This window comes from Oenanthe melanoleuca, chromosome 5 (assembly GCF_029582105.1).
Source record: "Oenanthe melanoleuca isolate GR-GAL-2019-014 chromosome 5, OMel1.0, whole genome shotgun sequence".
Taxonomy (NCBI): domain Eukaryota; kingdom Metazoa; phylum Chordata; class Aves; order Passeriformes; family Muscicapidae; genus Oenanthe; species Oenanthe melanoleuca.
This window is the reverse complement of record NC_079339.1, coordinates 13,208,928-13,232,395: the sequence shown is the minus strand read 5'-3', so window position 1 is coordinate 13,232,395 and position 23,468 is coordinate 13,208,928. Positions and strand designations below refer to the sequence as shown.

The 23,468-nt window shown below is 44.3% G+C and overlaps 1 protein-coding gene and 1 long non-coding RNA gene across 5 annotated transcripts in view; one reads left to right on the top strand and one right to left on the bottom strand.

The window, feature by feature from the left end:
* Positions 1-9,107: 9,107 nt before the first annotated feature.
* LOC130253697 (uncharacterized) lies at positions 9,108-14,540 on the bottom strand. 2 transcript variants are annotated; one of them, XR_008840599.1, is made up of 3 exons: positions 14,235-14,540; positions 13,515-13,944; positions 9,108-10,979 (listed from the first exon to the last, which is right to left on the bottom strand). It is a non-coding gene; the product is annotated as an uncharacterized LOC130253697 (long non-coding RNA). The 2 variants fall into 2 exon arrangements; XR_008840598.1 differs by having other exon boundaries at positions 13,891-13,944.
* Positions 13,934-23,468, top strand: part of SOX6 (SRY-box transcription factor 6) — a 360,677-nt gene continuing 351,142 nt past the window's right edge. For all 3 annotated transcript variants that reach the window (XM_056492466.1, XM_056492469.1, XM_056492463.1), the window contains exon 1: positions 13,934-14,267. The gene's annotated coding sequence lies outside the window, so the exon portion shown is untranslated. The remainder of the gene's footprint in view (positions 14,268-23,468) is intronic.

The window sequence follows — 23,468 nt, the reverse complement described above, 5'->3', positions numbered from 1 at the left end:
TTGAACATAGAGCTATTTATTTAGTCCACTGAGTATGTTCATGAAACCTTAGTAAATTTTTGAAGTAAAATTTGCAAGTAGCATAAAAATCTAGCTGGCTAATAACAGGATATTCTCTGCATAAGTGTGGTTAAAAATAAGAATGAAAAAAAATAAATCCAGATTTTAAGAACTAGTATCTCTGCATTGAAAGGGCAAGAGTCTAAATCTAAACGTAAGTGTAAAAGCTGGAAAAGATTGAACATATGTTATTTCCCACCAGCACAATATTAAATGCAATTATTTTCTTTCTGCTAAAATCTTGAATATATCTTGCAACACAACCTCAAAGAGTCCCCTGCTGCTGTTGATTATAGTGAATCCCACTTCCTGCCACCCAGTAAGTCTTTGCAATTTTCTCTTTTTCGCCACCCTGTGGAGATAAATAATGTATATTAATGTGGAAATATCAACAGTAAAATCTCTTAATATTCTCCACAAAATAAAGCTTCTCTCTAAATCAAAGGATTTGTATCGTTCATTAATTTTTTTTGAGCAAAAAGAAGCAAGTTCCTTATGTAAGGGCTTTGAAAAGTTTGAATCTCACTCTTGGAAAACAAGTGTGCCAAATACTGTATAGGAGAGGGATGAGTTTTTTCAAACTGAAAAAAATTATTTGGTATAGGGTACTGCATTTAAGCCACAGATTTTAGTGTTTTTCTTTCTCAGACTCATTAAGCAGACCTTGACAAATCCTTGTTTCTCTTCCCTTGACCCAGAACCTTGGGAAGTATGTCAGAGAATTTAGTGCTGTTTTTCAGGAACTGCTCCCTGTGCTGAACACGACCATGGAGGATGTTCAGTAAAAGGTTTGTCATGTGTGGCTGTGATAAAAGTGTGCATTCAAATCCAATACATTGCTAATTCCACTCTCAGCTCTCCCCACTTCTGTACCTTAAAAAAATGCAACATGACAAATTTCCTTTGCAGCTCTAGGTTGTAGAAAGGACGAGAAAAGCAAAGGCAGAAGCCATGACCCCCTGAAAACTGCTTTACAATCGAGGTTGAGGTTTCAGTGCTTAAGTGGAAAATTGCCATGCTAAAGAAATGATTGCTTGCTGACTATACGAGTTGGGATCTGGGGTGTGTGTGTGACCATATTGATTCTAAAGTGCTCTTTTTTCGCTTAACATGTTTTTCCTTTTAATTCCAACTTCCAGGAACATGGGCTCCTGTAAACGTTTCCTAAGTTAATTTGAAAGAAACCCCAACCCTATAATGCTAACTTTTCTATTGCTTAAATGAGAAAGCTAATTGAAAAAAAAAGTTCAAACCAGAAAATAAAAATAAAATTAAAAAAAAAAAAAGAAAGAAAGAAAAAAAAAAAAGAAGGAAAGAACCTTCTCAGAACAGAACCCTTAGTCACCAACATTTTAGATGGTAGTCTGAGGAGTCTAACCACTCTGTATTATTAAAATACCATAAAATTAAAATAACGGCAAAATACTGAGACAGAGGCAAATTGTGTCCCCTCCTCTGTGGTTGTGGCAGGCCAGCAGTCAAGGGCCCAGCCAGGAGTGTAATTTCTGTGGGAAGGAGGGGAGGGAGAAGGGAGGATACCTTTTGTGTTTCAGGGCTGGGGAATGTGGTACTAGAAAAAGTGGGCAGTTGTGAGCTGTATTCTGCATTTTATTCACTGTTTTGGTACTTGGCAATAGTGTAGCACCAGTGCAGGCTGTTACTGACTCAGGGAGAAGCTGTTTCCTTCTTTTGTCCCCTTCTGCCCTACCAATAACAGCTGCTGGGAAGGTATTTTCCCCATGGTGTTTTGTTGAAAGGTAGACAAAATATTTTCAATTATCCTTTGCTGTTAGATTTCTGTGTAAATAATTTGTGTTATGGTAAAAATCCATCTAAGGCAGGAAGACTGTTTGCTACTTTCAGCCCCAATTCTGTAAACATTTCTATGCATGTTTAGTTTTCACCATGTGAGCAGTATCCATTTGGGTGAAGTTAAGGATGGCTGTAGCTGCACATTGGAAACTTGACCTACTTTGCATATCATTATGCATGTAGCACAGTTTTAGTCCAAGAGAGCGTCCCGGAGATGGGAAGTCTGAGTTGTGGAAGAGTCCATCGAGGAAATGAAATCTAGCCAACTAATATGAATTAAATATTTTTGTACTTTAGTGTAATACATTCATTCACAACTGGAGAAGTAGTAGGAATAACATAAGCATTAACAAAAATTAGAATTTATTCTGTGGCTGAGGCAGAAACCAAAAGCAGCCTGCATGGTGGCAACGCACAGGTGATTTATGAGTTCCTTTTATGATTGGAACTGCAGATTTTGGAATTAGTTTACACTTTGCAAAGAGAGTTTTGTTTGTTTTGAAAATTTAGATATGCTATGATTCTAAAAAAAATTGTAATGTCAAGTCAGCTATGCGTTGTCCTTCTTGTGCCAGGACATTGTAATGGCAATACTTAAAAATCCTCCTGTCAAATGTGATGCAGGATTTTAAGTGTGAAGGCTGAAGCTCATTACTAACTATGAGTATTTCTACACATTATCTGTTCCATTAACTTAGCTCCTGATACTGCAGAAGTTTAGACACCCAGAATTATACAGAGTGAATAATTCTATTAGAGTAAATGGGATTCCTACAAACGCGTGAAGTGAAATGTGTGCGTGAAACAATCGGGGCTAGGGCTTTTAATGGGAATCTATATGCATAAATATAATTGCTATGTGAGGAGTCTTTCATGAATGAAGTTCCCCAACAGCCTCACTCCAGGTAGAGAAACAGGATAAGATGCAAGGCCCCAGGTTTTTAGAGGCTTATGCCCACATTCACACGCATCTATAGAAGCAGATATGGATCTGTCCAAATTGAGCTCGAGGCAGGCATTCTTAGCATTTTTTCTACTCAAGTGACTTGGTGTAAGTGACTTGTTCAGAAACACTCTGTAGGTTTGTAGCACAGCCAGGAATAGAACCCACATCTCCTGACTCACAGTTATGGACCAGACTTCTTCTCAAATTTGCGTGAAAACTTAATTGGCCGCGTTTCTCTGTTAGGGGGAATTTATTAATATTGCTGCTACCTTGCAGTGATTTGTAATTTTCTTGATATGATCCTATTCAAGAAAGGTGTAGAGCTGAACGTGAGCTTTCTCTGAGTAGATGCAGAGCATCTGGTTTGTACAAATGGTTTCCCACCAAAAAGGAAAACTTGGAACTGTGGATTTTTAATGCACAGATCTTGTGCTGTTGCAATGTTAAGAAGTCCTTGTTGTTATGAATGTGCATTATGAGTATATTGTACACAGTCCTGGTATGCAAATGTGTAGCATTCAGAGAAGTGAAATAATTCTGTGTTATTATTATCTTTGTAAATTGCATCTTAAGAGTTTGTTGAGGACTTTACGACGGCAGTTTTCTATAGTCACAGCTATACAGCACAAAGTGTTTCTTTCATTATTAACAATAACTGAGCCAATGAAAATGCTTTTAAATATACACCAGACAAGCAGTTATCCAGCTCTTCCTTCTTACCATCCACAAACCATCTTTTAGCATCTTATAAACGAGCATGTAAAATAGCTTTGTAAACATCTGCTTTTCATTGTTAATTGTCAGGGAAAACTAGAGATTTAAATGCTTCTTTTGTAGCATTCCTTAATCCTATCAGAAAGGAGAGCTCTAGATGCTTCTCCTTTCTCACTGCAGATAGCTTCCATAGGCTGGGGGCTTTCTTTTATTTTCCTTTTAAATTTTTTTTTTTTTTTTTTTGCAGTATCTGTAGTTTTTATTTACTTACAAACAGCTTGTTTTACATCTCAGTTTGAAAGGTCTTGCACATTCTAGTCTGTGTGGCAAGTCAGTAAATTTAAACAAAATATACTAGGGAATTATTGATTGCAGTATAAAATGTGTTGAAAATCTAAATTCTTTTCTCATTACGATCTGCTCAGTATTTTCTTTCATATATAAACTATCAGGTCAGGTATTATATCATACATATGCAATAAGAAAACAGGAGTACATGTTCATACATAACATAAAAAATAATAAATAAAAAGTTCACATTGCTACAATGCAATTATTATTTTTTTAGAAACACTGCCTTTATTTTGGTTAGCTTTTCTGTTCTAATAATCAAGTCATTAATGTCAGTTGAGTGTGTCTGGCAGTGATTTACTTAAGGTAGCATTCATAACACACAGTAGCTGCATTATACAGGAAAAATAAATCTATTCATGTTACATTTCCTACCTTTAAAGCTTTTTTTAAAATCTTGTATTATGGTCCTGGATTTGTAGCATTTGACTTTTTGCTTCTTGCACACACAAAAGGAACATTTATGATTTGAAACTATTTCATGTTTAATATTTTGTGGACAGGAATAAATCTTTTTTTTACGTTTGTTTTTATTTTTTTCCTCCCAATCTGTTTCATTTGGGAAAAGATACTTTTTTCACTTAAAGTTTGAATGTTTCCATAGCTTTGGTCTTTTACTTTTGGCGTTTTGAAGTCAAAGTCTGCTTAACTAATTCTTCCAGCACAGTCATTATTTTAGAATAATTTAGATTTCTCCCTGTTTTGTTAATTAAATAGTAATTTAAGGGTACCATTACCTATTAATGTTTTTATTCCCGCTATTCAGTATTTACTTCTAGAACTTCCTAAAAGAATTTTTACATGGACCTCAGCATCACTGCATGTAAAATTAATTGAAATGACATATTGTTGCAGTTTCTATGACAACCATATCATGATGCTGATGCTCTCAAAAATTTATAAACTACTATTTCAACTATGCTAATAGCACCGAGCAGAGCTAACATTTATTTACTTAATATTCTTATTAGAATCAAGCTGTTAATACTTAATTTAAAAAAAAAACAGGAAAAGGTGTATGTCGGCAGTTTTTGTTTGTCTGATGTTGATTTTTTGTGAAGGAATTCTGGCTTTCTGTGAGAACCTTTTTAAAATCTAACCCTGCTACATTATGTTGATGAAGGGCTTATTCACTCAAAACAAAGAGGATGTATATAATCACTCACAAACTTTTAAACACGACATTCCAAAATAACTCTTGCAGTGCAATCCACGGCATAAAGCAGTCTTGTTTTGCTAGGGGAATATTTAAAGCCAGTTTATTCCTATTTCTATTGTTCTGGATGCTAAACCTCAAATGCTTGTGACATCAGAGTACTGATTCACTGGCATGACTTACATAAATAAAATCACAAGCTTAAGTGTCTTCATGACCAGGCACAAAGTTGTAAACACCTGAATAATATTTACTTATATTGTAAATGTAAAATGTGAAAAGGCTTTGCCTGGTAACTTGAATTTTTTTTTTCCATATTAAATACATACCTTTGGTATAATCACGTTATTTCATCAATCTGCAGGCTTCTAGAAGTTAGCTGATTTTAACAGTTTGACAGGGAACTCTATTACTCAGGCAACACTCACGTTGGAATCAATGAGTGTTTTACTTGAGTAAAAAATTTAGGACCAATGTAAGATGCCTTATTCAAGTTACTTCATAATTATATAGATTGCAATGACTTAAAAAATAGTGAGCTTTGCTCTCCAAACACAGTCATTTCATTCAGTCTAACTTGCACTTATTAAAAAGTGTGTTTTCTATTCAAAGTGCGTGATTCTCATGTATAAGACTTATTGATCATTGATCCAAATAGGAAATAAAACACCTTGATCTTTCAGTCATTTGTCTTAGGAAGATTCCAAAACAGTCCAATCACATTTACTTCACTTTACTTAAACCTGATATTAAACTGGAAAAACGTTCCATATAATTGAATGTTCGAATATGTTGAGATCATGTCGCGTTCCAGTTTTACTAGGATGAATGCTTTCAGCAGTTTCTGCCCAACATTCCCGGTTTACTCAGCTATATTTAAACATATTTTGAAAGATTTATACAGTGATTTGCTTCTTAGTCAACTTTGTTGCAAGAAGTTACTACTGCGTATTTGGGTAAGAAAATGTTGAGTGCCTGAAGAGGAGAGGAGGGAGAATGTGGCCCTACTGCCCATGTGGGATATGTCATGATATTTACCAGCTCCAAATAAAATTGGACAGCTTGAAACAACTCCATACCCCAGAATATCTTTGTAGACATTTTAACCTCTTGTCTTAATATTTTCTAAACTGTTAATCCTTTCCAGATTCATCATTTTAAGTCTCTTTATAAGAAGCATGCACTTCACATGCACAGGACTTGAGCTCCTGGATGAAAAACTGGCAGTGACACGAGCCTACAAGATTAGGCCATATAGTCACAAATTAAAAAAAAAACCAATGCAATTTATAAGTGCACAGTGGTACTAATATAAAACACAAAATCATTGGCCTATCTTGAGGATTCCTTTTATTTCTGTTCATGTGGCATGTATATGTGGCTAAGTGGTAATACATTTATTTGCAGTGTGGGCCAGTCTCCAGGTCAAAGACAACTGTTTATTTATTCTAACCTCCAGGGTTGTTTTTTGTTATTTTTTGTTTGGTTTTATTTGGGTCTTTTTGTTTGTTTGTTTGGATTTTTTTTACTCAGTATATGTTTGTAGCACAGTAGTTCGCCAGGGACTTTGAAAATTGTGCTTTGCTGGTGAGGTTATTTTGTATTTGAGGAAATGGATATATGAAACAAAAATAAACTGATGGAATATTTGCAGTGTTACAATAGAAATCCTATACATGCTCTGTTGAATTCCAGCATGTGCTGTCAGAATGGGACATTGCCAGTGAGAAAATAAAAGCACCGTGGTGTGCTGATAGGGGTTTGCAGTCATCATGCTTTAGCAAGGGCTTTTTTGTCACTGAGATTCTAGGGGAAGATCCTCAGCAACCTTCATGTTTACACCACTGACCTAGAGCTTATTCTGGGCTGGAATATAAAATAGAGCTGCTGTGGGCTGTAAGGGGGTCCTGTAGCACGAGCCCCCTCCCAGCCCTTCAAATGTGCTCTACCTGAACACAGATCTTCCTGTCCCCCCTCATTCCTGAGACAAGCTCTACAATTCCCAGCTGAAGCTGGGAAAATTGGTGTAATATGTGAGGCTACACAGGTGCACGGCCAAGGAAGAAATGCCTTAGAATGTGATGATTGCTTTAAACATCTCTGGCATGGCTTTCTGGAAAAGTACCTTTAAAACCACTGTTAATCTTGAGCTGCATTTTTGGATGGGAGCGGTGTGCTATGATCATCCTCTTGTACAGAAATGGGAGTTGAAAAATTATTAAAATGACAAACAGGCAAATCCAGCTATTAGGCGAAATTCCCAGATTAGCAGGAGCAGATGCATTTCAGTGGAAATATTTGCACCTTCCACAGTCACGCTACTCTTTTTCTCCTTTTACTCTGTGCATGAAAAGCAATCTTAAGGTGATTCCTAATCAGAGCTGAATGTAATTGCCAATTTTTGGAGCTTATTATTAGAGTTCTCATGGTTCCTGTGCGGAGCTTGCTCTGCCAGTGCAACTAGTAGGCAGGAGTTAAGGGACTTCAACCTTGCCGGTGCAGTCAGGATGCCCTGACATGATGGATGCTTTCCAGTAGCTGGGATGCTTTCCACCAGCTGCTAAAAGCCTCCTGAGAGGAACCCCCTTCTGGGTTAAAGCTTTTCGTGAGAGGTAAGTGATGTGTTGTGCCCCTACATAAATGGATCTGTCTCCTGCAGTAGATCCATTTCCATAGCTTTCATGTGCCTGGAGCGCGCCTTAGAAACTCATCGTGCTGAGCCTCGTCCACAACTTTAGCAGTGTCACCCCAGGTACTGTCCATGGGTGGTGACAGCCTAGTCTTTCTTCTTCTCTTTTTTCCCCATTCCCTTTCCATTAATATAAATATAACCAAAACCCCAGCCTCAAACTTGCAATCAGCTAAAAGACTTGAGAGGGAAAACCTTCCAGGAAAGTGCAAGTGGCCTGATTTTGGCCGGGGAAGGAGGCAGAAAGAGGATGGGCAGAGGAGCCAGCAGTGCTCCCTGGCACACACTCCGAGGGACGCTGCCTTCCAGCAGGGGGTCGGAGGGGATTTACAGAGAGCGGTGCCGGCGGGAGGAGCGGGCCGGGATGCGCTCTGCCCTATCGCCCCAATCCTCTGGGGAGCGCCCAGCGAAGAGAGGGAGAAAGTCTCGGGTCAGGCGCTTAGTAAAACACCGGTGTGGCGCTTTCGCTTTGTATATTCCCATCTCCTCAATTCCCCTTCAATTCCCCCCGTCTCTCCGGCCCGTGAGGCAGGTGGCTGTCGCGGAGCCCCGGGCGCTGCGGGCTGCCCGCGGCGAGCCCCGGCCCCGCCGTCCGCCCCGGGAGCGCTCGGTGCGGGGCCCGCGCCCGCCTCACGGTGGCGCGGTAAGCACATGGACGGGCCGGGAGCGCGCTCCGGGAGCGGCTCGGGAATAGCAGTCCCGGTCATGGCTCGGATAAATCAAACCGCCGCTACAGCGGCGCAGGGAGCGGAGCTGCGCGATGCTCCGCGCCGGCCGGAGGTGTTTCAGCCTCCCCGGTGGGCGCAGAGCCCGGCGGCAGCGCAGCGAGGGTCTGCGGCATCCGAAGAGCGCGGTCTCACCTGGGGTTAGTTCCCCCCTCCCCCCCGTCCGTCTCACTCCTCCCCCAGCCCCCCCAGGAGAAGTTTGCAAAGAATGTGATGGAGAGTGTAAAGCAGCTGATGCCCATGCTAAGCTCCGGCTCGGTTCGGGCACAAGGAGCTGAGCCACAGCCCCGAGCCGCCGCCCTGGTTAGCGCAGCAGCGCGCCCCTGGCAGCCGGGGTACCCGTGGGGGAACAAACACAATGTAGAGTCATCTTACCTCGGAGCCGAGGGAGCAGCCTGCGAGCAGCAGCGGGAGCGGCGCGGCTCCTGCCTCCCGCCCCGGCCGGTCCGTGCCCGCGCCCGCCCCGCCGGGCTCCGCTCCCGCCGGGCTCCCCCGCCCCCGCCGGGCAGTCCCCGCACACATCCGCGAGTCAGGGCACCGATCCGAGGCAATCCTTGCCGGTGCTAACCCCCCGAGGCTTCTCTCCGCCAGAGCGTGGAACAAAATTGCCGGTTCCCCTGAGTTTTGTCAGGCTGTGCTGGCGCTCGGGAGCAGGTAAGGCGGCTGCTGGCTGCCAGCGATCCCCGCTGCACTTGCAGCGAGCAGCAGGAGCCGGTGGAAGTGGGAGTGTGGTCTGCTCTTCATTAGGGAGGGGGGAACGGACCCTGGAGGTGATGCAGTGAAACACTTCTACTCCCTTGCATTGTGTTTGTCACAGACCACGGGCGCTCTCCTTTCATAACATTCACTTCAAGCGTTCTCAAACCCAACCGGAATAAGTTCTGATCCTCCCCTTTAGTTTACATTGGGGTTGTCAAAGGATTAAATAAATGAAACTTTATTTGACCGTGGAGTTTACAGACCCTGAGATCCCTGCGCGCTCCGGCCTTATTCTAATTCTATAGCGGTAATTACCCTTCGTTTCTTTAAGTGCAATAGATTTATTGCCTTAGAGACTATGCACAGTTTGATTGAATTATTCATTTTTTTTTTCTTTGGTGTAGACTGCATCTGGGGACTGATGTGACGTGTAGATTTTTTTTTTCAGGAACAAAGGGAATGTGGAAATGAAAGAGAGAGGGAGAGAGAGGCTGGCAGATGTGATGAGATGCGGTGAAGGTGTATCCAGCTTGGCACTCCCACTCCTCTCTTCTCCTCTCATTGCAGCCCTGGGTGACTCTCAGGCTAACACAAACAGCTTTTCTTCCGCAGCCTGCCCTCTGTCACTGTAAGTACAACAGCCTTCTCTTATCAGCATGCAAATTCCAGCCACTCACTACCTTAGCCTGGTGTTTGCACTTTAGATTTACAGAGGGGACCTTTAAAATGAACTTTCCGAGACAGGAAGGGGTTTTCATGTCGAACTTGCTTTTATTTTCTTTGTAAAAGTTTATGTGGTTTTTCCAGTTCTCTCTTCCCCCCCCCTTTTTTTTTTTTTTTTTTTTTTTTTTTTTTTTTTTTTGATCGGCGGGGGCGTGGAGCGGGGAGATTGTTGCTGCAGCTTTTTCCTTCGCTATCAAGATGATGCACAGTTTAAAATGAAATTAAAATCTCCTTGATACTCTTTCTCCCAAGACAATACATTTTGTTGGCAGATGACGCTGTAAGGAATTCAGAATTTCTGTTTTCAGGCAGATCTTTAGCTTTGAGTGTTGCAAAATGCAACCGTCCCCTAAATTTGGAGGAGTTCGCCAGAGGTTCTTGTTCTAGGAGAACTCGTATCAGCTGATGGGTTTGCTTTTGAAGAAACGTGCAGTATTTTACTTCTATCTAGTCTAACAAAACTTTTTTCCAGTCGGATTATCAGGCTTTGACTTCTTTACCTTCAGCTTTCTCTCAGATGCTGTTGATTATTTCGCAAAAGTTTCTCTGAACATCCTTAGCAAGCCTATAACAAGTCTTCATTGTCGGACAGTGTCCGCAGAGGGAATTTATAAACATGCCTCTTAATTGTCCGGCATTAAGTGGGGTGAGAGGGCAGTTTAGAAGTGAGTGAATGACTTTTAAAGTGAAATTTCTTGCCCTTTGAATCCAAAACTTTTGAGACTGTTCCGCCAACTCTCCAGGAGTTGCAGGTTCGCTGCTCAGGTTAAAGATGCGGTACGTACAACTCAGCACACAGACAGGTTGCCTCGCTTGTTGAATATTGCTTTACTTTAACGCAATTAGTGAGACACACGGCGCAAAATGCCATGACAGCTGTGCACAGGTAAGTGCCCCGACGTGGTGTGAGCGCCTGCGGTCCCTTCGCTGAGCAGGGACCCCCAGCAGCTCAGCATCCCTCCTCAGCATCTGCCTCCAGCCATCACCAAGCCAAAGCAAGGGCAGTAATTCCAAACGCGGTTTCTGAACGTGGGGTAACACTCCGAGTGAAAGCGCTTTCTTGTCTCTCGGCACGTGTGTACGGATCCGCACGGCGGGTGTTCACTTATGCAAACAAAGAGGGAATCACAATTATCCCCGTGCAGCGCGCACACACACGCACATTTGCATACAATGCCCAAGGAATCCTCTTTTCCTGCCGCCGAGAAGTTGCCGCTCTCGGCGCTGAGAGTTGCATCTGTAACTTAATTGATCACGCAGGGGAAGCAACAAGCTGGAGAGCGTTCCTTGCGCTCCGCATCCCTGCCGTGTCCTGCCCCAACCCAGTGTCATTCTCTGCACTGGAATTTCGGGAGTGCAGCGGGATGCTGCCCCGATTTGGAGCTAGGTGGGCGGCTGGATTTATCTGATGCCTGAATTATCTCTTGTCCCGTTCCCGCTTCGTATTTAATAAGGCGCTGCGTTTGAGGAGTGCTTGGGTTGTATTTTTCCTTTCTGTTTCTTGGAAGAAAAAAACTTCCAGTAACAAATTACTAGAGTTGCAGACTGAGGCAGACTATTCGTCCTTGTGTTCTCATTCACATCTCTTTTCTTACATAGCTCATTTTAATTTTTTTTTCAATTTTTTTGCGCGCCAAAGCTACACTAGTTGTGCAAAAAGTCGAGGTATTTCCTTTACTTGCAGCAGGTTTAAATGTGTTACAAGGAAAGCGTTAGTGGCCAGTCACTGGAATTCTTATAACTAAAGATTAAAAAGCACGGAGTAGTATCTCGAAATGCAGCTATTTACTGCTCTTAATTCCATACACCGGATAACTGCAGCAAGGTGAATACTTTGAAGTAGCCGGATGCAGGTGAATACAAGCTCAGTATTCACAATCATATAATTTCCCCTCATCTCTGAATTTCACTTTTTTAGTGTCTTCTATTAAAATGGAAAGAACGCATGAAAATGAGCTACTATGCCCTCATCCAGCTAATTTGATGATAAAGCTTTTCTAGATAACTATAAAGTTCTATTTCAAGGTGCTTGCTACTTGCCGAACAGGACTTGATTACTCCTTTTAATTGTAGTGAAATTGCCAAAAATATTGTATAAAACAGGTCCACTATTCCAAGAGGTTCTGACTTACAGCTCCTTTTCCCTGAACTCGGCTCGAGAGGGGCGATAGCACCTCGGATAGCAAAGGCAGAGGATGCAGCGTGCATGACTCCAGCAGTGTGTCGAGTTTTACAGCTTGTTAACAAAATGAACTAGAGCCAGGTCATATCTGCCCTGTGCCATCGCGTTAATGCTCAATTTTCATCACGTCCTGCTGAAGCCAGGTTCATTCGCTGTGGGGCTGAGTGTGCTTCTGGGTCTAACCTAGTCTGCAAATTTCTACTTGAGAGAGAAGGAAAGCGAAATCAAGCTCTCTCCTCGTCTTTTTGGCCTCTATAAGTTATGAAGCTATTTTAAAATTAAAAAGTTTGTCTGTTACTAACTGTTCCAGGCGCCTTCTGGAAAATGGGGAGAAAGTGCCAAAAATACAGAGATGAATCAACAACTTCTCTCTCTCTCTCATTTTGTGGGCTTGAGGTTGCTTTCCGCACTCCCATCTTAACAACAGTTTAGCCTAGGTGTGAATAATATCAAAAGAGGGAGACGTTCGCTCTGCAGCGCTGTTTGCCCACCTGATCTGCGGGCCCCTGACAGTTTGAAAGACTCTTTTATGTTTACCTTTGGAATGCAAAAATACAGCAGGGAGACTTTCTTGGGTTTGCAGTACTCTGCCACTGGTTGATTTTCTCCTCAGCTCCTTATAGTTTTCCCCTTCTTTCTCCCAGATCTCTCCCCCCCCCCCCCACCATCCCCAATTAGCACTTCCAAGAGAGCGTGAGTTCCTAAATCGGTATTCAAGCTGATATTCCAGTCCTTATCTGTTGCCTTTTGGTAGGCAGAGAGAGAGATATTTATATATTGCCGCTGCTAAAATTTCTCGTCGTCGCCACGAGAATCCCAACTTCAGCTCGAGTCCGTCCTAAATCAGTTTTTCCTCTCAGGCCATACCTGTGTTTCCCTTTTCACTGCACTCACTTTTCACCTTTCTGCTGAATCCATCACTAAACAGTTTGTGGACTCTAAGTGTCTTGTCCCTGTAGCTGGATCCCATCTCTGGTGTAATTTATACTTTCCATTTCATCTCCCTCCCCCCCACCTTTTTTTTTATTTTTTAATTATTTTTTTAAATTTTTCCCCCCTCCCGGCCGTGCTGTGGGATGGGGCTCTTCAGAGACCCATTTATCAGCTGTCACTGAGCGCTTGCTGAGTGCTTCCCTCTCGTCGTCCCCGCTCCCTCCCCACGCCGCCAGCCCTTCCCTCCTCCTGCACATCGTCTTTCTCCAGCTTTTTTTTAATTTTTTTTTCTTTTCCTCCTTGTAATTTTATTTTCCTGGTGTATCCCGTGAGCCGGCGGGACTCTCCCGGCGTGTGTGTCCCCACGCAGGAGGAGGAGGAGGAGGAGGAGGAGGAGGAGGGCGGGCCGGCCCCGTGTGACACGGCCCCCCCCGAACCGGCTCCCCCGGGACCCCCCCGCTCCCCCTCCTCCCTTTCCGGCCCCCGCCCCGCCCTGCGCCCCCTCCCCGGTAACTTTCTAGTACCTTTCCTCACCACTCCGGGCAATCAGTGGTCATTAGCGGAGCGGAGCGGTGTAGGGTTTCATGTGTCTAATGGCCCTGTGAGTGGTGATAGCTGCGCGGGGATGCGGCTGGCAGCCCGCGCCGATTTCACTTTCTGTTTTGTGCTCACTTTCTCCGCAGTTGTTGCTCTCCCCGCTCGCTCCCAGCCTCTCTCTCTCTCTCTCTCTGTGTGTGTCTCTCCCTCCCTTCCCCTCTCCCTCCTCTCTCTCCCTGTGTTGTCTCATCTTGCCTGTGCTGTCTGGGCGGGGGAGCCCTGCCTCCTTTTGCCTTCCTCAGATCAATGCCCTGGCCACTCACTTTCTGATGTTGCACGACGGGAAATGCTTTGAATACTTACGACATGGCCGCTCACATTGATTGCCAAGATTGACAGCAGTAACCATCGCCTTCACTTGTTTCAGGAGGAAAAAAAAAAAAAAAATGAACCTGATTGTAACCAAATCTCCAGGCAACCCATCCGCAAACTTCTAACGATCGGGATCCTGCACATCCATGGCCCGGAGAAACACCAGCAGACTCTAGTTCATTTATTTTATTTTATTTTACCGAATTACTACCCATTTATTCCTCTCCTTTCCCTCCCCCCCTTCACCTCCTTCCCTTTTTTATTTTTTTTTTAAATTTTTTTTTTTTAATGAAAATTACCGAAGCGCGTTGCAAAAAAAAAAAAAGGAGGCTCACCCAGTGCTTTGTGCCACACTGGATCCCGAGGAGGTAACCAGGAAAACCAGCCCTATTGTGTTGTATACCTGTTGTTTGCTGTGGTGTGTAGTGCTGCGTGGCTTGGTGGCGGTGGCGGCGGTTTAATGGGTTTTCGCTGGATTTATGTCGCTTTGCAGGAGAGAATTCGGTTCCCCCTGCGCTGTCTTTAATGGGTTATTAGTTGCAATTGAGTGAAGCAGCAGCGTCCGGAGATAGATCTGTTGTTTAGCTTTTAACATTGCTGAATTCACCCCTTCCCCCGCCTCCCCCTGCACGATTATTTACTTTTATATCACGAGGATGTTGTGTTTCTTTTTTCTTCCTCTTTTTTTTTTTTTTTTTTTTTTTTTTTTCTTCCCCCTTCTCTTTAGGGAAAAGTAGTTATAGTCTCGTCCCCGTGCGAGTTTCCGGGGCTGTTTGAATCCCGAGGTTTCCGAGACGTTAAGGGACCCCAGTACCTTGAAATCACAACACTTTCTCATCCTTCCCGAGTAGAGTTTATTTTAAAATGTAGTGACAGATCAGCGTTGTATTTTAAGATCACCCACGGCAGGCGAACACATGGTGCGGGAAGATATTGTACGTAAGGAACTAACACGAGAGGGAGAAAGAGAGAAAGAGAGGAAAAATAAAATCCGAAATAAATCTTTGAGAGCGGAGCGCTGCTGTCATTGCTCCGAAGCGCTCGCGTGGGTTCCTCCTGGCGGATAACCCCGAGAGACGCGGGATGGAGAAAGGCGAGGGGAGTTTAGTGGTGCTGGTGGGCTCTGCGCGAAGTTTGAGGTGGGTTTGAGTGCTTTGGAGTTGGCCAGGCGCGGCTGCGGGGAGCACACAAAGCTGCGGGAGCGGCGGCAGTGCCGCGCTCGGCCACGGCGCGGCGCTGTCCCCAGCAGCCGCCGCCGCCTTCTCTCCCAGCGGAGCCTGCGGATAAAGTTATACCGAAAACTTTAAAATCGGTATCGCGCCCGAATTCGTGATACACAAGGAGGGGGGAAGAAGGCAGTCCATCATCAGAGAGCTCTGTTTACACCCGGGGAAGGGGGGATGCGTGCCGCTTTGTGGCAACAGTCGACTTGGGATTTCTTGCTGCCTTAGCTCTTTGCCGGAGGTCATGCAAATCGACCTTAAAAGAATGCATAAGCCATAAATTAAAATAAACCCTTAGCCAGAGGCTGATCCATAAGTAGACAATACCTAACCTGGACAAAACGGCTTCCTTTGCGAGCTGAAAAAAAGAATAGTGCCTAAACTAAATGCAAAGTAAGTTTTCAGGAAGTATTTCACTTACTATTATTGCTGTTATTATTCTTTTAAAATAAAATAGTGGTAGTTGCAACAAGCTAGCGCAGCTGTTTACAGGCGGTGCTGCAGGATACGAGTGAGGCAAGGTGTGTTTTGTGGAGAGCTTGTTCTTTTCCTGGGTTTCACTACCTTCGAAGCTGTTTATTTTTTTGGATTGGGGATAAGGAGCCTCTTTTACCGTACAATCAATTTGATGTTTTATCTCGGATAACGCTGAAGAGTTTATGGCCAAATCTGGGTTGCCTGCAACTGTCACATGCGCGCACACAAGCTGTGTCTGTATATAATAGTCTCGGGGCTTGTTTTTTTTCCCGCAGTTTTTGACAATTGTTCCATTCATGATCCTGAAAGGAATCATCAGTGGGAGCTAATGAGTGTGCCTCTGCGGCTTGCCCTGCTGCGGGGAGGAGCGGGCACCGGCGCTGCCCGCTCGTGTAATGCATGCACGCGTGTACGGGCGGCGGGGTCGCGGCTGGCTGTGGCGGGGCAGAGGCAGAGCAGGCAGGGCTGGTGCGAGCAGGTAGCTCGGTGCAGGGCCAGCCCAGCCGCCCGAGCCGTGCGCCCGGGCCCGGAGGTCACTCGCAGGCTCCCCTCGTGTCCAGCCGGGCGCTGTCTCCGCGCCCTGCGGGCCGCCTCGCCGTGGGGTTTGCTGCGGTTTTGTTGCTTGTGAAAGGACGGCAAGGAGTGAAAGTGGCACCGTGAAAGGACAATTAGTGTTGCGTCTGAGTGGCCGGGGTGGGGGGAAGGGGGGCCGCAGGGAAAGGCAGCCCGGTGGGAGCCTGGGGACGGCAGATTAGTGCTGTCCTAGGGGTGTTTCCCAAAAACAGAGAGGTGAAACTTTCTGTGATAAAGTAATGTATCTTCGCCTGCTGTTTGTAGATAAGGTATATGTTTATTAAGCAAATTTAAATAGCCTTCGGCACGCGAGCGGCACTTTGTTCCTACTGCTTTCTTTTACCCCCACTTTAACATTTTTTTTTTGCCACTTCCATCTTCAGTGCTGATCGTGAGGACAGGAGAACAGTTCTATCCAGTCCTCAAACAGAGCTTGAAGTCCAAAAATTAACGAATTTCCCTCTCTGTATTCGTGTAATGGAGCAATTTTGAAACCTGTTTTGAGACTTCGACTTGACTTGACTTGTTTTATTGACGTGCTTGTGCCCACTCATTTAATTAAGCCATTATAATACCATAAAGTAAATAATAAGAATGAATGTGAGATATGTGCGTGTAGCCTGCCATTATATACAAATATTTCCCTGGAAAAGACCCTTTAAAAAACTTTTTTTCAGCACCCCACGATTCTTTGGCAAGATCTTATTGCAGGTTTTTGTTTTGAGCCAGGATATTTCGTGGGTTTTTATGCTCATGACGTTACATGCACACTACGCTTGGAATATAAACAGCAAGAGTACCTAGCAGTTCATTCTAGTAAAACTAAGGAATAATTATTTATAGTGAGTACATTTAAAAGAAAATAATGAGGTCATTTGGAGTATGCTGCAGTTTGAAGTAGCTCGACACCTGGCAGAAACTACATACGCGTTTTCTTCAGACTCTGCACTATCCATAACTTTTCCTTATAATACATTCTTGTGTTAAGTGAGAAAGGCTGTTTGTAAAACAATCCCCTGGCTGGTTCCAGTGTTGGGTGAAGCTGATCCTGTAATGGCATTTTGTTTTGAACAGTTGCTGTAGTTGAAGTTCCCTCATAAGGTAAGGTGGCACTGGGTCTGAAAGGAGGTCCAAATGCCACATTTATAATTAGACTGCCAATTCAGCACATTGTATCTATTGCTATACAGGGATATACTGCTGTGTCTGGTCTCTCAATAGACTGTATTCAGAATTAGCCAATTCAACTGCTTAAACTTTGGAGTCAAATTTAGAATAGGCAATGAGAGAAGGAAAGAAAGAAAACAATAATGCTTTCTTTTTTTCCCTCAGCTAGCTATTAAAAGCCAAAGAATATACGGAAACCAACCCAGGCACTGCACTTGGAAGCCCTGCACCGAGCGCAGCCTGGCCAGCCTCGCCTGCAAAACCATTTTGAAGCGCGCTTCTCCGGGGGGAGGGGAAGGTGAGCCCTGGGCATCGCTCCCAGCGCCGCTCTCCAGGCCGCTTCCCGGGCCGCGCCGGCCGAGGGAGCGCGGGGTGAGCCCGGCCTGGCAAAGCCCGGCCTGGCAAAGCCCGGCCCGGCCCGGCCGCGGACCCCGGGCGGCTGTGGCCCCGCAGCGACCCCCGGGGCGGGCCGGCCCCCGGAGCCCCCGAACCCTGCGGTGGGGCGGGGGCGGCCGCGGCAGCGCCGGGGAACCCCGAGCCCCCGGGCTGTGTGCCCGGCTTGCCCCTCGGTCTGTGCCCGCCCTGTCCCCGGTGTGTGCCCGGCTTGCCCCTCGGTCTGTGCCCACCCTGGCCCCGGTGTGTGCCCGGCTTGCCCCTCGGTCTGTGCCCGCCCTGTCCCCGGTGTGTGCCCGGCTTGTCCCTCGGTCTGTGCCCACCCTGGCCCCGGCTCTGTGCCCACTCTGTCCCCGGTGTGTGCCCGCCGTGCCACCTCTCTGTGCCCACCCTGTCCCCGGTGTGTGCCCGCCGTGCCACCTCTCTGTGCCCACCCTGTCCCCGGCTGTGTGCCCGCCTTGCCCCGGTTGTGTGCCCGCCGTGCCCCCTCTCTGTGCCCGCCCTGTCCCCCGGCTCTGTGCCCGCCCTGTCCCCCGGCTCTGTGCCCGCCCTGTCCCCCGGCTCTGTGCCCGCCTTGCCCCGGTTGTGTGCCCGCCTTCCCCCGGTTGTGTGCCCGCCGTGCCCCCGGTCTGTGCCCACCCTGTCCCCGGGCTCTGTGCCCGCCTTGCCCCGGTTGTGTGCCCGCCGTGCCCCCGGTCTGTGCCCACCCTGTCCCCGGTCTGCGCCCACCCTGTCCCCGGTCTGTGCCCACCCTGTCCCCGGTCTGTGCCCGCCTTGCCCCCGGTCTGTGCCCGCCGTGCCCCCTCTCTGTGCCCACCCTGTCCCCGGTGTGTGCCCGCCGTGCCCCCTCTCTGTGCCCACCCTGTCCCCGGTCTGTGCCCACCCTGTCCCCGGTGTGTGCCCGCCGTGCCCCCGGCTGGCGGCTCCCGGCCCTTTCCCTCCTGTCACGCTTCTCGTGTCGCTCTCCGCGCTTCCCCCGGCCTCCTCCCCGGGAACTTTAATTCATTCAGCGATGAGCGCGCAAGGGGCCCTTTGGTCGGCAGTCTCGCATCCTCTGCTAAACGCATTATTTCCTCCCTCCTCCCTGCGGCTCAGGGCTCCGTCTCGGTTCTGCTGGGAGGCTGAACCGGGCTGCCTCAGCGCTCCCTCGGTTTCCTTCTCTGCTAGATCGCAGGGTGCAAGCCAGTGCCATGTGTATAACACAGCATAAAGGGAGCGAGACAGATGGCTGTCTCTCCCTGCACGTTCCCGACTCTCCGCTCAACTTATGTAACTGCTGCGTTTTTTTTTTCCTTTTTTTGCCTTTACACACCGGGGAAAGAGACCAGAGAAACAGTGGAGCCCATCAGTTTCACTGGTAAGGCCACAAGTATCTCACCAGTAGAAAATACTTGCAGAAAATAATAGCTGACATCCAAAGTTAGTTGCCTTCACTTGTCAGCTTGATTTTGTTCACAAGTGGGAACTGCCAGTGCTTGTACCCTCGCCAGTGGTTTTTAATATGTGGCCAACAACTGTTTGTGGTCATTTCCCGCCGAACTTCTTCTGCTCAACAGGAAAAAAAAAAAAAAAACCTCTTTGGACGTTTTTTTTTTTTTTTTTTTTTTTTTTTTGCATCTTTGATTGTATTTTTAGTCCAAAGTATCCACATATCCCTGCAGTTCTTGGAGGCCTTAAAATATCTTGTGGCAATAAAGGCCGGAGCTTTGCATGATGATAGCAATAACAAATACATTTTTTTTTCCTTTCTCAGTTGGCATTAGAAAGTTTCTTTAGTCCTCTTTTATCTGCTAAACACAGTGATCACCTTGGGAGATACCACTTCAGGAAGCATATCCATCAATCTTTTACACTTGGGTTGATTTCCCCCTTGGAAGTGTATAGATCACACTCCAAAGGCTTCAGTCGATTTATTTATTTATTTATTTATTTACTTCCCAGAACAAAAATTACTTTGGAAAGAGAAGCCAGGATGCACTTCGCTTTCCACCTCATACAATGGGATGTTGTATATTTCCTTTTTTTTCCACAGTAGAGATCTACTTTAGATCTCCAGTTTAGAGATCAGCGGGCTGGTTTGGCAGACCTTGAGTGTAATGGCTAAAGTTTTCAAAAGTTATGTAAATAGGGGTGTCTGTGTCTATGTGAACTATGTCAACTGCAGAGATACAGCGACATATTTTTAAAACATTTCAGTTGGTACAGAAAATCCCAGAGGCAGAGCCTTGAGACATTTCTGCAGGGTGTCAGAGCCCAGGAGAGAAGCGCTGCTGTGTGATGTGTTGGCTGGTTCACAGAGAGCAGCAAAACACACAGAGGTGCATGCTTCAGGTTTGTACTCTAGCAGGCTGGCTTCTGTTCATCTCTTTCAGTGGCTTTTTGTGTAATTTTTATTTACACAACTTTCTATTTTTCCTCAGGTAGAACAGCAAGAATGGGAACTTTTAGGGGACTTATTACCAAACCAAAGAAACTGAATTTTCTTTTCTTTTGTACGAGCCATTCAGAGTTTTTTAGATACATGTTTCTCCCACAGGATGTATCTGTACGTGTGTCATTGCAGGCCTTTACATATTATGAAAACAACTAAACATCATAAACCCCTATCATCAGTAAGGTTGTGTACTGGACTGGTGTGATGCCTGTCTGAAATATGTGCCTATTGATTTAGATGTAGTTCTGCACAGAAGAGAGATCTGATAGACGTATTTGCTAAAAAACAGCTGATTTCTGAGTGATAAAACTGGATGATTACATGTTCCCAAAGCCTTTTCAGCACAGAAGTAGGTGTTCTTTTAAAACAGTATTCTGTGGCAACAACAAATATTTGTGACATCATTGGAAGAGATTTCCTGCCAATTTTTAGTTTACTGTCTTTCAGAAAGTCTAGAGTTCTTTGGAACTCATGAAACTGCTACAGATACCCATCGTATATTCAAGTATTCAGTGAAGTTTTAAATAATTCTCTTTCAATTAGTACAACAGGAATCTGAAAAATGGATTTTCTCTTAAAGAAACAAGAATCAGTACACAGACATTTCTCTCCTCCTCTTGTATATTTTAAAATACTCATATCAGTTTTATGTTTACTGTTTTGTCTTCTTAAATTAAGAAGAAAAAAACCAGCGTCCCAAGTCTGAAAATCATTGCTTGGAAATTAGTTCAATCAAATATTTCTTGAATCCTGTGAATTTGAATGAGTAAGATAAAATTAGGTATATTGTTAAACTAGGTTAATCAGAGTAATTCATATATAGTACAGAATGGATCAATGAATGCTTTTTTGAAGTCAGGCAAAACATTCCATCAAGTTAATGTGTTTAAGGGTATCATATCAGGGACAGACAGGTACTAGCAGTGATAAAAAACAGATAACCTGCAGCAAAATGATTTACAGATGGGTCATTATCATCTATAGAGAGCTTACACAGATCATATTCTTTAGAAAAAGAGAATGTAATTCTATAGATCTAGGAGAATTACCTAAATAAGTCTGAATATTTAATGTTTTTTCTGAGTGACTAGTAGAATTTGACAAAGCCAAATTTTTTTGCCTTCTTATGGGCAGCATATTAATTAATATAAGATATAGGAAAGGGTTTGTATTTTAAGTATTTTTTCTGTTTGTTTTACCTGTGTATTGAAGTAAAGCTTAGGAAATGTTTTGTTTCTTCTTGTGCAAACTTTGTAGTGCATACCTTTAAAATATGTTCAAGAATGTAGCATCCAAATTTTAAAAAAAGTGAAAAGTTTGATGTTAGTGATTTATTAGATTTCAGAACCCATTCTATACAGCAAGTGGCTGAGTTGCATCTCTTCCATCGGTAGCAAGACAGGATGTCATTTAAATATTTTTTCTTTCTTCTTGAGCTATACAGAAATGTGCAGTCAATTGTGTCTCCAGTCACTGGTAGACTGACATAAGGCAATAGGAAACTCTAAAACCTTAGAGGTGCAGTATTGATTTGATTGCTAACTGCAAATCCTTCATATCATTGCTCCAAATATCTAACTTTACACCAATATTACCCATTCTTTTTATAGTGACACCATGCTTAGTAAAAAACTTCTAAGCACTGAGGTCAGGTGTTGAGATTGGATTCTAGTTTATTTTTTATGAATCAGATAAAGATTTCTGTGCATGAGACCGTATGTGAAGATGAGAGAACAAGAACATTTCCATATCAAAGGCAATATATCTGAGGCTGCATAGTAATTAAAATGCAGTGGTTTGGACTCTGTGCACTAGCACTTAGGCAGAGCGTTGTTGGGACCTTGTGCAGCATGCAGGCGGTTGTCTCTTGCATACTTCTAGAAATATACTTATAATTTTGTACAAACATTTATGCCAGTCCACACTTTTCTGTGGATAATTTGTATTTCATCCAAACCATTCAAAGTAGAAGTTATTTTTTGAGCAACCCCCTCATTATGGCTTTTGTGCATCAACTATTTTTATTCTGGTTGTTTGTATTTCCTCTTACCAGAATGATGGCTTGTTTATAGTCATATTTTTTTGTGTATTTCGCTAAGACCCCTTCCATATACCACTGAAATTTTACGACTTGCATAAAATATCTTGTATTAGAAACAAAAATGCTAATATCTTTTCAGATTTATTGCAAATGGTGTGATTTCTTACATACCATACTTTATGGCAAATTAAATGCATGTGCTGGAACATAATATTTTTAATGGAACAATATGTGTTTACTAATTCCAACTAACTGTTACACAGCATAAGGAGAATTTATATATTACTCCAAGGACCTGCCATTGTGGGAAAATTGACATAAAATACTGCAGGGTGCTCCCTATCTGGAAACTCTTGTCTGGAATAAATGTGACTTTAATTCCTCAGTGGATCACCCTGAGCTGTTCCGGAAGGGCTGCTGTTGAATTGTTTACTTCATAAACTGCGTTGGTCAGTGTCCCAGTGCGGAGGAGGCAGAGAGTTCTGTGAGTTTCCTCATTACTCAGAGATGCTCTGTCCATTAATGCTCCAGAACTACTGAGGTGGAGCTTTTAGGAAGTCTTTGGGCTTAAACAGATGTTTGCACTGGGGTTGTATTGCAGCAATTTTGCTTAGTTTGGTCCAGTTTTAGGTGATGATTGATGGATGTATCCATGGGTACTTTGAGCTTGAATCCCACCCTCTCAGAGACTGTTCTGCTGCTTCTTGCATCTGTGACATTGCTGTGGATGGGCTCGTTCCACCAAGGTCCTGACCATTTGTGGTCAGTGAAAACCCATGGTATTTCTGCACTAGTGGGGGGTTAACCTCAGTGCCATGGCCTAATTCCAGCTAAGATAGGATGGAGCTGCCCATCTACATTCTTATAGTTTTAACTGGCTCAGTGAATCCTCACTTCCTTTCCTCTGTGTCCTAGATGTGCTAAGGACACTCACAGCATTTTACCTCAGAAGGACCAAATCCACCTGTTGAAGTAGTAGGTGGAACTAGATGAGGACTCAGATTTTGGGAGATTTCTGGAGAAGAGCACTGTCATATAAGCCAGTCTGATATTATTAGAATGAGCATTTTGAAAGATTTTATATATATGGAATTTGAATGTTGAGCTATTTCAGAGGAATATTTTTATATAATTTGGTATTTGACAGATTCTCAGCTGGTATAAGCTAGTGTAACTCTGTTTACTTAAGCAGGAGGGTGCCTTTTTACTCTAGCCACAATCACATTCCTTAGGCCAGGATGCAGTTCCTTCTGGGTTCAAT